The sequence below is a fragment of the Euprymna scolopes genome, chromosome 15 (genome assembly GCF_053919585.1).
Source record: "Euprymna scolopes isolate OS-2025 chromosome 15, ASM5391958v1, whole genome shotgun sequence".
NCBI lineage: Eukaryota > Metazoa > Mollusca > Cephalopoda > Sepiida > Sepiolidae > Euprymna > Euprymna scolopes.
The window spans coordinates 57,721,806-57,741,381 of record NC_136496.1 but is presented as its reverse complement, the minus strand read 5'-3'; positions in this window follow the sequence as shown (position 1 = coordinate 57,741,381).

Here is a 19,576-nt window from a genome sequence, read left to right as displayed (position 1 = left end):
GTTGTCACGGCTGAGAAGGGTTTTCTAGAAATTACCCTTTTGTGCCTTGAAAAAGTACAAAACTTTCTTCGAAAGTTAGTGGATAAACACCTTTTCGCCGTCCAATTTCCTCTTTTTTTACAGAGGAGCCATTGCTAGTCCGTTTAATTCTATCGCTACTTTTATAGTAGGTGCTCAACTGAGTTTCAATCTATAGTCTACACTATTAGGATGTTTGCAATGGCTACAATAACCCTTCAACAAGTTCCCTCACTTTGAAGTTGTGCCTAAAACGAAATGAAAATTCCATTGACAGAGTGTTTTGTTTGTTGCAAGAATTTTCCATCTGTGAAACACAGTACCATGGAGTTGTTTGATAGGTTACTACAACATAGTCGCTTTCAAATCTAATGTAAATAAGCTCTTGTTGAATCGTCCTCTTTACAATCCAGCCCTACTGATGCTTTCCCATCACACCTATTAACCCTTCTCCTAGAGTACCCTCTGGGCCTTTACAAGTGATGACCCAAAATCAAAAACATCCAGTTACCGTCAATGGGGTTCTATTACTTGTGAGATAAACATACACGGATAACACATTCGCACACCGTAACCGTTTTCAAATGAAGAGGCTATTCGACTCCATCTATACTTTATATCAGACACATTTTATGTAGACTAAGAAAGTCTGCATTTTACATCACCATTTCAGAAAAATGCTTGATTTATAATCGGCCGACTATCAAGCAGTGCCACTCCTATGCAAATAAGCATCATGTTTGCTATGCAGGATTACATATAGATAATAATCTCTTCCTATATTTAATTAATGAAGTCTGCGGTCATATTTGTGTCCTTTCGATTACAACACATACTTCATGCTAATCATCTGTTAAATGTGTTCTCTTTATATATGCTCAAGCTTAGCAAGTTGCTAACAATCAAGCACAATAGTATAATTGACAAAAGGTGCATTAATAAAAGTACTTTACAGAAGTACACGTCATTACAGCCATAAATCGCTACTAAATAACGTGTTATATGTAACAATTTTTACAGTGTCTGGATAAGTCAATTATTCCTGGTATAGGTCTACTAACTTTCCCTATAAAGATATGTAAATGAGTTTTAAACATACATGCAGATACTCTAATTTCACTTCTCGTTGGTTTGCAATGAACTGAAAAAATCATAAAATCTACAAAAATGACTATGAGATAGAATTAACGTCAAGACGATCGAAAATTAGACCCATTAGAACCGAAATAAGAAAATATTCCTAACGCGCGTGAAAAATAGAAAAAAAATAATACCTCATCCAGATATATGGTCAAAATATTTCGTCCGTTACTTTATATGGGATACTTAGTCTGGAAGCTCTATTCTTTATCTAATAATTCTGCTGTTACACAAGTTACTTAATTTTTATGCAATCAACAAAGTGAACTAACAGCAGAAATATTGTGTTGCTCTCTATTGCCCCACCACACAACAGCGGAGTTACAATCTTTAAGAGTATCTATGAGAAAATTGACCACATCCTGTCTGCTCATCTCTCGACTAACATTCACGTGTGTGGTGACTTCAATGTTTACTCAACCCATTAAAACAAACGTATGATAAGGGGGGTTCTATCATGATTTTCCCATTGCTTATGACCTAACTTAAATTGTTCACGAACCCGTCGTTGGGCCCGACACTGCCAGCCTGTACACAAGTCTCCTAGACCTCTTTATTACAATTTGCCAAGAATTGTGCGCTCATTCTCCGATCTGTTGCCACTAGTATTTTCCGACCACTCGGTTGTCTCATTTGAAGTTAAAAACAAAGTGTAATAAATCCTCAGATGTACCTATCCATCGTACGGTATATCGATACTTCATGACTGACTGCGATAGCTTCCATAAATTAATATCACATATACCTCTGCACTCCATGTTTAAAATAACCGTGTCTTTTATAGAATCATACCTAACAGAATGGTTAATTGTCGGTATTGACAACGTCATATCCTCCAAGAAATTCCAGCAAAAAATAAACAGTCAGCCGTGGTACTCTTCAGAGTGTGCCGCTGTCATTGCATAAAGAATCATTTACTACGAAACAGATGTACTGAAACTAACATCATATTTAGGACCATATTAAAAGAGTAATAAAGAAAAAGAACTGTGTACTTAGTCCGTCAAGTCCAAAGTAGCTGAACAGAGGCTTTGTTCCCATGAGTTTTGGCGAATAACAAACAAAATTCGAACGGAAGCTTATTCTCTATCCCAACCATCATCAGTGGACCTGAGGTAATTCAATTAGCATCAGACAAATTTAAACGCTTTGCCAAGAACTTTGCAGCAAATTCTACCCCATAAGATCAGGGCTGCCTACTCCCCGTAATTCCTCCTATGTCCCCGAAAAAATGCTATGATGTGCAAAAATATTTGTACGTAATGTTGCCAATATTAATTACTCACCTTGATCCCAGTAAAGCAACTGGGCCTTATGGCATTCCAATTATAGTACTAAAAACTCTTCAACCGAAACTAGCCCCCATACGTTCAAAGCTGTTTAAACGTTGTCTTAACGAGAAGTACTTCCCAACTTACTGGAAAACGTCATCAATATGTCCCGTATTTTAAAAAATTCAAGTGATCGGTCATCTCCCTCTTAATAGACACCAATCTAGCTCGTGTGCGTCATGAGTAAGTTGTTGGAGTTTGTGTTTAATAGAAAAATGGTCAACTACCTCAACAAAAGTTAATTAGTCAGTGGTGTGCAATATGATTTCCGTTCTGCTAGATCTACAGCTGATTTGCTTACTCTAATATCTCACAGGATTAGCGAATCTCTCAACGGGGGCTTTATTCTAAGGCATCTGCTCTTGACATATCAAAGATTTTTGATAGAGTATGGCAGAAAGGTGTATTTTACAAGATCTTTAACTACAGAATAGCTGGAAATTTCTTCTCTATTATAAAATCACTTCGCTCTTATAGATATACAAGAGTAGTGCTTGAGAGGCAGAAATCAGAAGTTCGCATGATTAATTTCGGTATCCCTCAGCATCCATTCTGATCCCAACTGTCTTCCTAATCTAAACCAATGATCTCCCAAATCACATTTTTCAATAATTCGTAGACATTTATGCAGACGACACCACAATCTATGGCAGCACTTCAAAAGTCGACAATGACTAAGATCTCTCTGATTCTCTCCCCTCTGGTCGTGAGCATGTAGTGAAACGTGGAAAAAGCTAACTGGTTAGTTTCAATGCATTTAAAACCAAGCTTTTCTCTTTTTATCATAAATGCTCTGGCCACCATCTGGCACCAATTGAAATGAACGGCTCTTCTCTTTGGGACGCTTCATGTTTTCACAACTTCTGGGTCTGACCGTCACTTCTGATCTGGAGCATATACATAAAATTCGTTGCAAAGTTCGCTAGAGAAATTGTTGCATCCTTTTACCGCTCCAGTATATATCTCAGTGCTAATGCAATCATCCACCTGTATGAAAGCCAAGTAATTCGTATGATGGAGTACTGTTGCCACATCTGGGCAAAAGCTTTATAAAGATCCTATTTTGCTCTGACAGAGTTCAAAACTGACTTCGTAACATAGTAATTGATGCCTTTTTGTCTTCCTTGCAACCTCTTTCTCACGAAAGAAGAGTTTTATCGTTCTTTTATTGACAAGTTCTCGTCTGAGCTACAATATATAGTCCGCCTTTTCTAAGCTTTCATAAAAAACACTGGCTAGCTAAAATAAATATCAACAATTTCCCCCACTCTCTATTGGTGTCTAAACCTAAACGTTTTTCCAGGAACAAAGCTTCTTTTCTAAGATTGCTCGTCTGTGAAACTCTGTTCCGCTGCTCTTCTTTCTACCCGACAACAATATTGTTGTCTTCACGTCCAACATAAACCAGTTCTTGTTTAGCTGTCTATTTAATCAAATTATACCAAATTCCCATTACTAACAATTACCACCTTGCACACATAAACCCTTGTCTTAAGTGGCTCCCTCGCCTTGATAAGAAGTGACCCACTTTAAAAAAAATCGAACTACTGCGGATACATCTGCAGAGGTGCTGCTTAGAACACTTTATTTCTGCGTTGACAAAATGGAAAATCAATTAAGCGCTGAACGATCTATTCTGCTCACTCTTCATATAAAAAAACAATGCTAGTATTCTCTATATTTTCGGTATTTTAATTAAAATATTTGACTAAACTGTAATACCAGCTTTTCTTCTGTAACACATTCCCAGCAAAAACTCATTTTATTTACACAATTGCAAATGTTTTTCATTTCCTACTCCGAATGATAACATGAAACAGAAATTCTATGAAAGGTTATTTCTAAGATATTCTCATCTAAAGGACATATTGCCATTAGATTGTTTCTACGAAAGTTACTGTGTGGTCGTTTTCAAATTTTATGTCAACATGCACTTGTCCAGAAGATGGGGAAAGAAGATGTTGACAGTATATATGTTTGTGGAGGAATTGCAGTGTAGCTTTGTTATTGTACAAGAATATATAACATCGCTATTGATGCAAACATTGTTGCGTGGTCATTTAAGCTTGATATTACAGTTGCAATTTATTTTAAGTTTAATTGGGAAAGGGAGTTTTTGGCCGATTTGACTTTTTTCTTATTAGATCTTAAAATATTTTGTCTTAAATTAGGCATAGTAGAGTAGGCGATCCATATTGAGTTTTATTAAAGATAGAACTTTATCGATATGGGTACATGAAACAGTTTGGTTAATGTTAAAAATATAGGCGGGGTAATATGGTTAAATTTATTTTTTTTTTCGTATCCAGAGTTCAATAGGGCATTATTAAAGAATAGTATATATATATATATATATATATATATATATATATATATATATATATATATATATATATATATATATATATAAGTGTGTGCGTGCGTATGCGTGTGTGCGTGTGTGTGTATTTAGTTATATTTTTCGAAAAAAGGATTCCAGCAGAGTGATCTATTTATGTAAAAATTCCTGAAATAAGAGCGCATTATTTATATATTTATTTGCAGATGGTTTACGCGTGATAACATATCGGTACCGTCGGTTTCAACCCCGATATTACAGGTTTTTTTTAAATACCCAAATCAAGAGGTCTCTTCAGTCGATATGCATCTGTTTTTTAACAAGATTGGAAAGATACACCAACAAAATCTCGTACAAATTTTATTTTTGAACAACTTAAAATTCAAGTAATACAATCAAAAATCAATTTCTGACTAGTCTAATGGATATAACTTTGTAAATGTCATGAGGTTAATTCAAATTGAAATTAATTATTATTTTTTATTCAACTTTCGTCTTCTTCTAGTTCATCCTTCTCCTCCTCTTCTTCTTCTTCTTCTTCTTCTTCTTCTTCTTCTTCTTCTATATCTACTATATACTATGTTTATATTCCTTCACCCACCTTATTTAATATGGGTAAAATGTTAATTTCTTTAAAATAGACCAAAGAACGTATAATATATAAATTGTAATTATATTATACATTCTTCGAAATTTTATACTAAAATCTAATTTATCGGACTGGACAAATTAATTAAATTTAGAAACTAAAATTGAATTAAAGTTTAAAATAAATTCCAAATTTAAAATTAAAATCAAAACTTGTATTATTTGGATTCATCGGGCTATATAAAATCATATAAGTGTGACTTTCACAACGTTTCCTCCCATGTAACCTCCGAATTTGTCCGGTGTATCTTGTCAAACTCGACAATGCTTCTGTCGAATTAGTGAATTTTGACGGAATTTCCAGCGGAACCCTTTATCTATTTTCCGTCAGCCATGACTGGATGGAGGTCCTAAGTAATTCGGAATTGTATTTTTCGGTCGCCCACACTGAGAGTTGAACCTTCAACCTTAAGGTCATATCACTTGTTACAATTGATTTTCCAAGTACTCTAACCACTGCGTCACGGGTCCTTAAATATAAAAATATAAAAGTTTTTTTTTTTTAATTCAAGTATTGCCTTTTTACCGTCCTAGTATATAATGAGTGCTTTCCTTCTGTGAACACAACATTTCAGACATTCGCTCCGCACATTTGAACAACTTTTTCCTTGGGCAGGAATTAACCGTAGACAATGGTACTTCACAGCATTGCAATATGATCATTGTTTCAACTCTGGGGAGTATGAATTGTTGTGCTTAATTTTACTTCATTTAATGGTAAACGAGGCACCCTTTTCTTTAATCTCCTACACGCGGGTTGCTAAGGCTGTTTTACTCCTTGTTTTCACCCAAAACGAGCTAATATATGAATAATATCTTTGTTTAAACGAACCTTGTGTCATTCCAATTTATTATTCAGGTTTCTTTGTAAATCGGTCAGTGATGGTAGCTTCGTATACTTTACAATTTCCTTATTGTGGCCACTAATTTTTGGATCTGCAAGAGCAGCATCGTTTACTATCTTTTTGGGTTCCATAGAGATGATGGACTTTATCGACGGTGTTGTGGAGTAACTTACGTTCCTATTAAAGATTTTATGCAGTCTGTGTTTTTGTGGGAAATATTTAACCCGAAGCATGGGGAAAATGCCCTACTCCAGTTTTAGTATTAGGTGAGAACGAAGATAAGAACTAAATTATATTCCGTCTCCTATTTTTTTATTTCCTGTTTATTATGAGTCTGTTGGAATTTTAAGTTCTCTCTGAATCAACTTTTATGGAATGCATCATTATAATTTCGCATTGTTTGTTCAAATACTTCGACATCTGGGGAAAGTCTTAATATTCATTTGCTAACATTAGCTACCATATTTTTTTACATAGGAAGTGGATGGTATGAACCTTTATTTATGTATATGAGTTTTTCATTTGGTTTATGAAACGGTTTATATATTTTTCTCCAGATCTATTGTTGCATCTAAGAAGTCTACTTTATATAAATTTGTCGTTATTGTTATCTTAAAAACTAGCTCCTTCCTGAGTCTGTCTAATGATAGTCCCGCGATAGGCATACTGGCCTGGGATGTTGTTTTCAGTGTCTAGTAGAAAAAGTCCAACTTAATCACAAACGTACGCAATATCAAAGAGTCTTCAGGATTTGATTTTTTAACCTATGTTTTACCTTTAAAAACCGGAGGGTCTACATTGCTTGCACAATTGTTTCCATATGTAGGTCTCTTATCCTTTTGTATGCTGATGGTATGGAGGGGAAAATTCCACAGTGTCCAGTTCAGTTAATCTGCATCTGTGTAGTTCGCTTATGCTTTTTAACCAGTCTAAGACTGAGCTTGCATTTTCCTAAACATTAAGGTTTATTTTTCTTTTTATATCTTTAACTAATTCTGTAATGATAGATGTACTAGCTAGACCAATTTTGCCTTCAGCTGCGTTTATTATCCTGAAGTTGATTTCTCATTAAAATTGTCATTATGGTCTTTGAAAGTTATGAAGACATTTCTCTTTACTAAACTATTAACTCTGATTCTCTACCTAATTTTGTAGCTATCTCTGTGGCCTTTTGATTAATATATATACAAGTTCTTATTTCCACTAATTACTATTTATCGGTAATGAAGTTTAATATTATCTGTTTCTTCTTTTCCTTTTCGATTTTGTATATGTTTTTCGTTTTTTCTGACAAAACAATTGTCTTATTTTTTCCTTTTTCATTTTATTTTCTTCATAGCAGCGGCTATTGTTTTTTGGAATACATTTGGTTTGAAAGTGAATTCAAGTTTGGAGATTATAGCTAATAAAATTTTTTCCAAATTTTCTAATTAATAAACTTTATCTGTGTATATAATTGTTTTAATCTGAAATTGTTTTTATCCTTTCCTGTGCGTTTGTTTCATTTAGGATTTTTCATCTCAACCTCTTGGTTACATCTTCAATTTTTGTCAGCAGGGTCCTCATGTATAGCCGGTTACCGGTGCTTGGTATGTTTTAAGTAGAGTAATCTAACGCATGTTTCTTCATCTCTGGTGCTTCTTAAAAATGGACAAGAAAATTTTATAAAAATGTATAAAACTATCATGACATCTATATATCTATAAAAGTGAAATTGTCTGTGTGTTTACATTTCCTTACTAAAATACTCTGTCAATTTTCAGCCTACAGACTCGACAATTGATATAAGGGATATTGTGATTTGAGATAAGCATTTTTAATTGGTTTTCCGCCAGAAAATTTTGCTGCCAAGAGGTCAACGTAAAACGATTTTGCCTTTGAAAACTCTACCGAACTCCTCCACCAATTTTGGGTCTAAACACCTGCAATTTTTGATGTAGGTTATTTTGAAATGGATCAAGCTGTGTACCTTGATCTGAGCCCAAAACAGTAAATGTTAAGGGGTCAAAACTGAGGTCAAAATTAAAAGATTTTGACCTCTGCAGTTTCTACCAAATTACTCAGCCAATTCTTGGTCTAAACATTTGAAATTTTACACAAAGTGTATATAGACATGGGGCAAGCTTTTAAGCTGATTATTTACCCAAGAGTTTGCTAGCAAAGAATGAATGTTCAAAGGATTTGACCTTTGCGATGCCTAGCAAACAATTCAGCCAATTTTGGGTGTAAACATTTGACATTTTCCATAAATAGTATACAGACACGCAGCAAGTATTTTAATCAGTTTTGGAGCCAGACATTTGGCTGTCAAGAGGTCAACGTTTAAGGAGTTTACTTTTGCCGGGGATAGAAAACTCCTCCGCCAAGTTTGGGTCTAAACACTTGAAATTTTAAATGTAGGTTACCTGGATTTGAGTCAAACATTTTAATATATATATATATATATATATATATATATATATATCACTATAAAGTTATGAACAGTACATAGGGCCCGAGCAAAGCCTACCTTAACTGATGGTATATATATATATATATATATATATATATATATATGTATATATATATATATATATATATATATATATATATATGGCATCATAGATAAGAAAAACAATATATTGATTTAATTGTCGATGAAATAAAAGAAAAACTACAATTAGGCGAGGTGCTATATGCTTTTTTCACTAATGAATGTCGAAGCTTAATGCTTCTCAGCAGTAAATGGGGAGGGGGTAATTTTGAAAACATTTCAATACGACATCTAGCTAAGGAAATGATTGGGAGATATTAAGATATCTGGTATTTAGGGAAGTTTTCGATGAGAGGTGTGCATTTTATCTGGGGTGCTTAAACTAATAAAGCGAATTTGAGATAACTATGAACTTGCGAAGAATTTTGGAATACTAGGGATTATGAGACATAAGAAAAAAGGGTATTTTATTATAGAGAAGTTTGTAAGGATATGGAGGAAAAAAGGTTGTATAAAGGAGTAAAAGACATATTCAATTAGCAAATAGATTAGATAAATAAGGATGAATAAAAGATTAATGTAGGGTGATGGGATAAAATAAAATTAAGTGAAGGGTATATCTGATATTCACTCAAATACGAATACAGTGAAAAAATAAAGATACAATTAAAAATTAAAGATATATTCTCAAATTACTAAGACACTTTCTGGTCTAAACATTTGAAATTTTACATAAAGGGTATTCAGAAATAGGGCAAGTTTTATAATCGGTTTGGGCCGAAAATTTTCGCTAACAATATAAATGTTAGTATGTATGTGTGCATGTATGTATGTTTGCATGTGTGCCTAAAACTTTAGACAGGGGCGACGGGTTTTTACAAGATCAGTACCATTTTGAAGGTCGATTTTCAGACGACAACTATCGAAAAATTGGCTATAAACATTAATATTTTCACCTTTAACTGGGCACTTTTCTACACAGGCGGGGAGTCGTTTTTTCGCCGATATTTTTGAAAATCACCCTCCCCTTTCTATTGTCTAGCCTTAATTAAAAACTACGTCACTTCCGGTTTGGCGGTGGTTTTAACGACAAACACGTCAGTTTTCCCCCCTGTTCTTTTCGTCCTTCGAAGTAGGGGTGGGAGCCTGCCTTTCTACTACAACTATTTCTTTTTTGCTCAACACACACATACAAATACCCGAGCAACACCGGAGTGAAATGTTAGTATACTATAGTTTTAATAATATACTATAGTTTTAATAATATACTATACTTTAATGATATAATATAGTTTTAATAATATGCTATAGTTTTAATAATATGTTATAGATTAAATAATATAATATAATTTTAATGATGTAATATAGTTTACTAATATAATATAGTTTTAATAATATACTTTGTTTAAAAATATGCTATAGTTTAAATAATATACCATCGTTTTAATAATATACAATAGTGTACACAGTATACTATAGTTTTAATAATATACTATAGTTTTAATAGTATACCATACTTTTAATAATATACTATAGTATTAATAATATAGTACCGTGTAAATAGTATACTATAGTTTTAATGAAATACTATAGTTTCAATAATATACTATAGTTTAAATAATATACTACAGTGTAAACAGTATACTACAGTTTTACTAATATAACATAATTTTAATAATATACTATAGTTTTAATGATATACTATAGTTTTAATAATATACTAAAGTTTAAATGATATACCACAGTTTTTATAATATACTATAGTGTAAAAAGTATACAATAGTTTGTATAATGTACTATAGTGTTAATAGTATACTATAGTTTTAATGATACACTATAGTTTAATAATATAATATAGTTTTAATAATATACTATAGTTTTAATATTATATCATAGTGTAAATAGTATACTAAAGATGTAATAATATACTATAGTTTATTAATATACTATAGTTTTAATCATGTACTACAGTTTTAATAGTATACTATAGTGTAAATAGTATACTATAGTGTACATAATATACTATAGTTTTAATAAGGTACTATAATGTAAATCGTATACTATAGTTTTAATAATATACTATCAATTTTATAATACACTATAGTTTAAATAATATACAATAGTGTAAATAGTTAACTATAGTTTTAATAATACACTATAACTTTAATAATATGCTATACTTTTAATAATATACTATAGTTTTAATAATATAATATATTGTAAATAGTATACAATAGTTTTAAAAATATACTATAGCTTTAATAATATACTATAGTTTTAATAATATACTACATTGTACATAGTATACAGCAGTTTTAATAATATACTATAGTTTTAATGATATACTGAGGTTTTAATAATATATTATAGTTTTAATAATATACTATAGTTATCAGACTATACTATAGTGTAAATAGTATACTATAGTTTTCATAATATACCATAGTTTACATGATATACTATAGTTTTAATAATATACTTTAGTTTTAATAATATACTATAGTTTTAATAAAATACTGTAGTTTTAATAATATACTATAGTTTTAATAGTATACTATAATTTTAAAAATGTGCTATAGTTTTAATAATATACTACAGTGTAAATAGAATACTATGATTTTAATAGTATGCCATAGTTTTAATAATGTCTTAGAGTTTTTATAATATAGTATAGTGTAAATAATATACTATAGTTTTAATAATATGCTATATTTTTATAATATATTATAGTTTAATAATATACTATAGCCTAAATATTATACTATAGGTTTAATAATATACTATAGTTTTAATAATATACTATAGTTTCATAATATACTATAGTGTAAACAGTATACTATAGTTTTAATAATATACTATGGTTTTAATAATATGCTATAGTTTTTATATACCATAGTTTTAATAATATTCTAAAGTTTTAACAATATACTATAGTTTTAATAATATACTATAGTGTAAAACGTATACTATATTTTGTATAATATACACTAGTGTAAATTTTATACGATAGTTTTAATGATATATTTAGTTTAACATTATCATATAGTGTTAATAATATACTATAGTTTAAATAGTATTCGATATTTGTAATAATATACTATAGTTTTAATTATATACTATAGATTTGATATTATATTATAGGGTAAATAGTATACTATAGTTGTAATAATATACTATAGTTGTTATAATATACAATAGTTAATTAATATACTATAGTTTAAATCATGTACTATAGTTTTAATAGTAAACTATAGTGAAAATAGTATACTATAGATTTAATAATATGCTATTGTTTTAATAATATACTATATATTTAATAATATACTACACTTTTAATAATATATTATAATGTAAAAAGTATACAATAGTTTGTATAATATACCATAGTGTAAATAGTATACTATAGTTTTAATGATATACTATAGTTTAATAATATAATATAATTTTAATAATATACTATAGTATAAATATTATATTATAGAGTAAATAGTACACTATAGTGGTAATAATACACTATAGCTTATTAATATACTATAGTTTTAATCAAGTACTATAATTTTAATAGTATACTATAGTGTAAATAATATACTATAGTTTTTATAAGATACTATAATGTAAATCGTATACTATAGTTTAAATAATATACTATAAATTTTATAATACCCTATAGTTTAAATAATATACTATAGTGTAAATAGTATACTATAGTTTTAATAATACACTATTACTTTAATAATATGCTATACTTTTAATAATATACTATAGCTTTAATAATATAATGTACTGTAAATAGTATACTATAGTTTTAATAATATACTATTGTTTAAATATTATAATATAGTTTTGATAATACACTATAGTGTAAATAGTATACAATAGTTTTAAAAATATACTATAGTATCAATAATATACTATAGTTTTAATAATATACTACAGTGTAAATAGTATACTACAGTTTTAATTATATACTATAGTTTTAATGATATACTGAAGTTTTAATAATATATTATTGTTTTAATAATATGCTATTGTTGTAAGAGTATACTATAGTGTAAATAGTATTCTATAGTTTTCATAATATACTATAGTTTCGATAATATACTATAGTTTTAATAATATACTATAGTTTTTATAGTATACTATAGTTTTAACAATGTGCTATTGTTTTAATAATATACTACAGTGAAAATAGTATACTATAATTTTTATAGTGTGCCATAGTTTTAATAATATACTATAGTTTTAATAATATAGTATTGTGCAAATAATATACTATAGTTTTAATAATATACTATATTTTTATAATATATTATAGTTTGTATAATTGATCATATTTTTTATAATATACTATAGTCTAAATAGTATACTATAGTTTTAATAATGTACTACAGTGTTACTAATATACCATAATTAGATAATATACTATAGTGTAAACAGTATACTATAGTTTTACTAATATACTATGGTTTTTATAATATGTAATAGTTTTAATATACTAGTGTTTTAATATAGTATAGTTTTAATAATATACTATAGTTTTAATAATATGCTATAGATTTTATAATATACTATAGTGTAAAAAGTATACTATAGTTTGTATAATATACACTAGTTTAAATTGTATACGATAGTTTTAAGGATATGCTTTAGTTTTACATTATAATATAGTTTTAATAATATACTATAGTGTAAATAGTATACTAAAGTTGTAATAATATACTATAGTTGTTATAATATACTATTGTTGTAATAATATACAATAGTTTTATAATATACTATAGTTTCAATCATGTACTATAGTTTTAATAGTATACTATAGTGGAAATAGTATACTATAGTTTAACTATATTTTAATGATATACTATAGTTTTGAAAATATACTATAGTTTTAATAATATACCATAGTTTTTTAATATACCATAGTTTTAATAATATACTACAGCGCAAATAGTATACTACAGTTTTAATAATATACTATACTTTTAATGATATACTAGAGTTTTAATGATATATTATAGTGTTAATGATATAGTATAGTTATAAGTGTATACTATAGTGTAAATAGTATACTATAGTGTTCATAATATACTATAGTTTAAATAATATACTATAGTTTTAATTATATACTATAGTTTTAATAATACACTATAGTGTAAATAGTATACTAGAGTTTTAATAATATATTACCGTTTTAATAATGTGCTAAAAGGTTTAATAATATCAATAGTTTTTATAATATACTATAGTTGTAATGATATACCATAGTTTAATTATATATTGTAGTGTTAATAATATACTATAGTTTTAATAGTATACTACAGTTTTAATAATATTCTATAGTTTTAATAATATACTCTAATTTTTATAATATACTATAGTTTTAATAATATACTATAATTTTTATAATATACTATCAGGTAAATAGTATACTATAGTTTTAATAATATATTATAGTTTTAATAATATGCTATAATTTTAATAATATACAATATTTTTATTAATATACTATATTTTAAATAGTATACTATAGTTTTAATAATATACTATAGTTTTAATGATATGCTATAGATTTATTAATATACTATAGTTTTAATTATATGCTATACTTGTAATAATCTACTATAGTTTTAATGGTATACTATAGTTTTAATGATATATTATAGTTTTAATAATATATTGTAGTTTTAATAATATGCTATAATGTAAATAATATACTATAGCTTTAATGGTATTATATAGTTTTTATAATATACTATAGTTTTAATTATATATTATATTTTTAATTATATGATATAGTTTTTATAATATACTATAGTTTTAATTATATATTATATTTTAATTATATGATATAGTTTTAATAATATGCCATAGTTTGAATAATATACTATAGTTTAATAATATACTGTAGTTTTAATAATATAACACAGTTTAAATAATATACTATAGTTTTAATAATATACTGTAGTGTTTATAATGTACTATAGTTTTTATAATATACTATAGCTTTAATAATATACTATAGTGTTAATAATATACCTAAGTTTTAAGGATATACGTTCATTTTAATAATATACTGTAGTTGTAATTATATACTATAGTTTTAATGATATACTATAGATTTCAGAATATACTACAGTTTTAATTATATACTCTAGTTTTGTATGATATACTATAGTTTTAATAATATACTTTAGTTTTAATTATATACGATAACTTTCATAATATACTATAGTTTTAATAATATACTTTAGTTTTAATGGTATACTATAGTTTTAATAATATGATGTAGTTTTAATAATATGCTATAGTTTTTATAATATACTAGATTCACAGGACTCTAGTCGGAGTAGATCTCTGGCCTTACGAGAGAAAATTACCTCTTTTGTCTATTTTTAATTGCTGATGTAATTTTTTTCATTACTTATGACGTCATATATTTGTAAAATCATCTATGTACACATATACGAACAATACAACCATCTTTAGACTTTTAAGATATATATATATATATATATATGTATATATATATATATATCACGTTTTATTACATATATTTGCTGTAGAAAATAATGAAATAGGTTGTGTTCATACATTGTTTCCTAATGCAAGTCGTTTAACTCTATATTATGGTATAGGTTATGTCGACTAGTTTTATTCAGTGTTTTACAATATATCAGTCTATCAAATAAAAGCATTTTTGAAACGAGTGCAAAAATAATCAATGCAAATATTTACTTCTGAAACTTTATTTATATGCAATTTTCAATCTTGAAACTCATACACACACACACACACACACACACACACACATATATATATATATATATATATATATATATATATAATTAACGGAATGATCTCTTCAAACTATTTTTATTTATAATCACTTCAAATATTTTCTACATTTAAAGGGACTTTAATATTTTTTGTTATTTCTGAAAATATTTAAATTATTAAAAAAAAAGACCAATGAGAGAGTGAAGAAATATCAAAGTAAATCCATTTTATGTGTTTGCAAATCGTTTTCGTCATTAACACATTAAATAGTTTTCTTTGTTCTTTCATTTCGGCACGAAATATAATCCTTTATCTAAAAGCTAAGGATTTTCTCCTGACGAGATGTTATTTGAAGTGACTTAAATCCATATAATTCACATGAATTTATAATTTTCGCACCTTTATTCGCCGGCATGCACATATATACATGCGCGTGCCTGCCCGCACACATACATACACACATATGTATACATATATATGAGGGTTATTGCACAGGGCCAAAAAAATCTACTTTCTTATCGGTCGATAAATGAACCTTGACTGACACCTTGTCAATTATAGCAATATGATAACGTATTTTATATCATAGCTTTACTAATTATCACAGTATAACTAATATGTAATATTGTTTAAAATGACGAGAATAGAAATGAACGTATGTGCTTAAAGCTTTTATCTCACTGGCACTTATTTCATCGCCACACTGGACAGTGTTGCAGATAAACATCTCTCAATTACCTGTAAAACCTTTTTTTATGATCTAAGAAGTGTGATTTGCCATTCACCTTCCACGTGAATTTATCGGCGATTGTTTATTTATCATTAGCTTCGGCGTCATTCTTCGGCAATAGGTTTTCCTGTAACCTGGACAAAGGATATGGGAAATTTCCGCTATGACGTCATTGTGAAGCTGCAACCTCGGGATGACGTCATCACGCCAGAACGACTACAAATCGTGATCAGTTTCTCTCTTTCCTTCCTCGTCCTCTTGCGTCTCCGTTTTTTTCAATGTTTTCTTACGCTCTGTTCAGTTTAGCAGTGTTTAAATTACAAGTCGTTCTTAATTAAATTCATGTGAATGTTTTTTTAGAAACATCTTCTCATTTACTTTCTATTTTTTTAAATTGTTTTAACATTCTTTGAATAACTATTCTAAAGGTTGTCTTCATTTAAACTTTTTTCGTCTCCGTCTAATAATTTTTTGTTATATCTTGTTTCTATATTTCTCATAATTACTAGTGATGTAATTTTGGTTTTCTTCGTCTAATTTCCTTATTCTCTTATATAATAACTGTAAATCTTTATTATTATCAGCGAATTTAAATGTGTCTAATATATACGATGGGCTTTTATATTCCTGTCGTTGTAGTGTTTTTAAATAGGTCTGTAATGTATAGAGATTTCAAACATTTATTAATTATAATCACTTCAAATATTTTCCGCATTTGTAGGGACTTCAAATATTCTTTGCTATTTTCAAATATTTTAAACATTTTTTATCTATTGAAATTTACATTTCATCTTTATCGTCCTTGAAATATATATTTTTTTTGATAATGTCTTTAAAAACGCTTTCAAACCTTTCTCTTATTTAAAATGTTTCCAACCCTTTACGTTTTTTACAATGTTTTTAAAATTTCCTATTTAAATAATATATCGTAACGCTTCTCTTAATGCAATCGGTTAAGACTAGCTTTCTGATCTTTAAAACACCAAATATTTTTGTTCTTAGTCTTTCATTTCCTGCTACATTTTCCGCAAAGTATAACACACACCAATAATTATACTTTAAAACATATAGAAATAAAACACTATGAATAAATATTTAAATACATAAATAACTTGAAACACATTTTTCTTTTACTAATTACCGGATTTGTTATTAAATATCTCTAAAAGAGATAACCTGTCGTAAAATGAAACAAGGAAGCAAAACTAATTTGCGCTTTTTAGTTCAAAAACCTTAATGGTATTTAAAGTATTCATATATGTTTCTGTTATTTATGATGCTGTTGTGTTTTTCTTATTATTTCTAGTGTTTTCCGACCGTTTATATTTGAACTCATATTCAAATTGTCGATGTTTTCAAGACAGTAGTCCTTAAGTTTATGTAACACGGTATTATTATTATTATTATTATTATTATTATTATTGTTATTATTATTATTATTATTGTTATTATTATTATTTTTATTATTATTATTATTATTGTTATTATTATTATTATTATTGTTATTATTATCATTATTATTATTTTTATTATTTTTATTATTGTTATTATTATTATTATTGTTATTTTTTTTTACTCAATAAGAGCAGTCACACAAGCAATCATCAAAGCTTGCTATTTGAGAACAGCCTTTGATGTTAACTGGAGTCTGAGTGGCAACAAGTCTCCTCAGTTTCCAGTGCTCTCCACTTCTTTCGATAACCTTTGCAAAAGAATTTGCGTTATCCCAACAGTAACTTACCATTATTTCTCGTTGGCGGTAACTATTGATCTTCAATGAAATTTGGGTGACAATAAGCCACGTCAAGGTCCCAGTCCTCTTTTCACATCTCTCCTCCGTTTTCCCATCCTCCTTCAGCCTCATTATTTGGTCTGGTGCCTGTTTATGGTGACACTCACAAAAAAAAGGGATGCGATATTTTTCAATCATACATTTTCAGTTTTCATGATTCCATTTGATGTTCCTTTGTGTTTTGCATCTGTAACCGTTTCTGTGTCCAGTTTGTGTGTAGTTTATTGTGATGTTAGTCTCCACAATCAAGAGTTTTCCTTGATATTTCTGCAATTTTCATTATTAAAATTCATTGTATCTTCTTTGTCATCCTTCTGATTCCAATCTCTCCCGTTCTTTTTTCAAAGGTTTTCAGTATTGTTCCTAGCGCTCCTACTATTAGTTGAGCTATCTTCATTATCTTCATCCTCCAGATCCCTTTGAGCTCTCTGGCCAGTTCCGTGTATTTAATCCGCTTTTCAATCTCCTTGATCTTCATTCTGTGGTCTGCTGGAACGGTAAAATCTACAATCTGGCAGGATTTTATTTTCTTTTTTACTATTATGATATCCAGCCTTCTTTTTTTTTATGTTTTTATCCGTTTGGATCTTATAATTATCATTTTCCAACACTGATGCTGGTGCCATTTGTCTGTCTGTTGAAAATGCAATTATTTGCATAATTGCCAATACACTGCCTTCCCCACTTTTATATTCTTTTGGGGCTAGTTTGCTGCATTCACTTATTATATGGTTTATTGTTTCATCTCTTCGTCCGCAGAGTCTGCATTTGCTGTTTTCTTGTGCCTTGTCGATCCTTGCTTTAATGTGGTTGGTTCTAATTGCGTTATCATTTGCAGCCGTTATTACTGATTAAGTTTCCTTGTTAAGGTTTACTTTTTGTAGCCATTTCCAAATGTTTTCGTTAGTCTCTTTTTTGTAATCCTTATGAATCGTCCGTGTAGCTGTTTCTCTTTCTATTTTTCTTTCTTTGTCTTATTCTTTGTCTCTTTTTCTATCTTGTTTGCTATTCCGTGTCTCTTGCTGCAGTTTATTATTATTATTATTATTATTATTATTATTATTATTATTATTATTATTATTATTATTATTATTATTGTATTTTAAGATTTTCAAATATTTATTTATTACTATAGTATTGCCCGGAAATTACATAGATCATTTATATTGATTTTTATAAATGATGGGTTGTTTTTCTCACACCCATACACTAAAGTTGTGGAAAAGAAAACTAGGTCAAATACTCTCCGGATAATAAAAATTGAAAAGTTACTAAAGAGAGTCTTGAGGTGATATGAGAAAATAGTTATGTGTAGCCATTAAAATGTTTCGTATATTTTTTGTCTAATCTTTGACTGATTCGCCCACCAAAGATTCATATCAACGGTCACGTGTTGACACTAACGTCACTATCAGCGGCATGTTTATTACAATGATAGAGCCGTCACACTTTGTTTCCTAGCTTCGCATCCATCCTTTCCTATT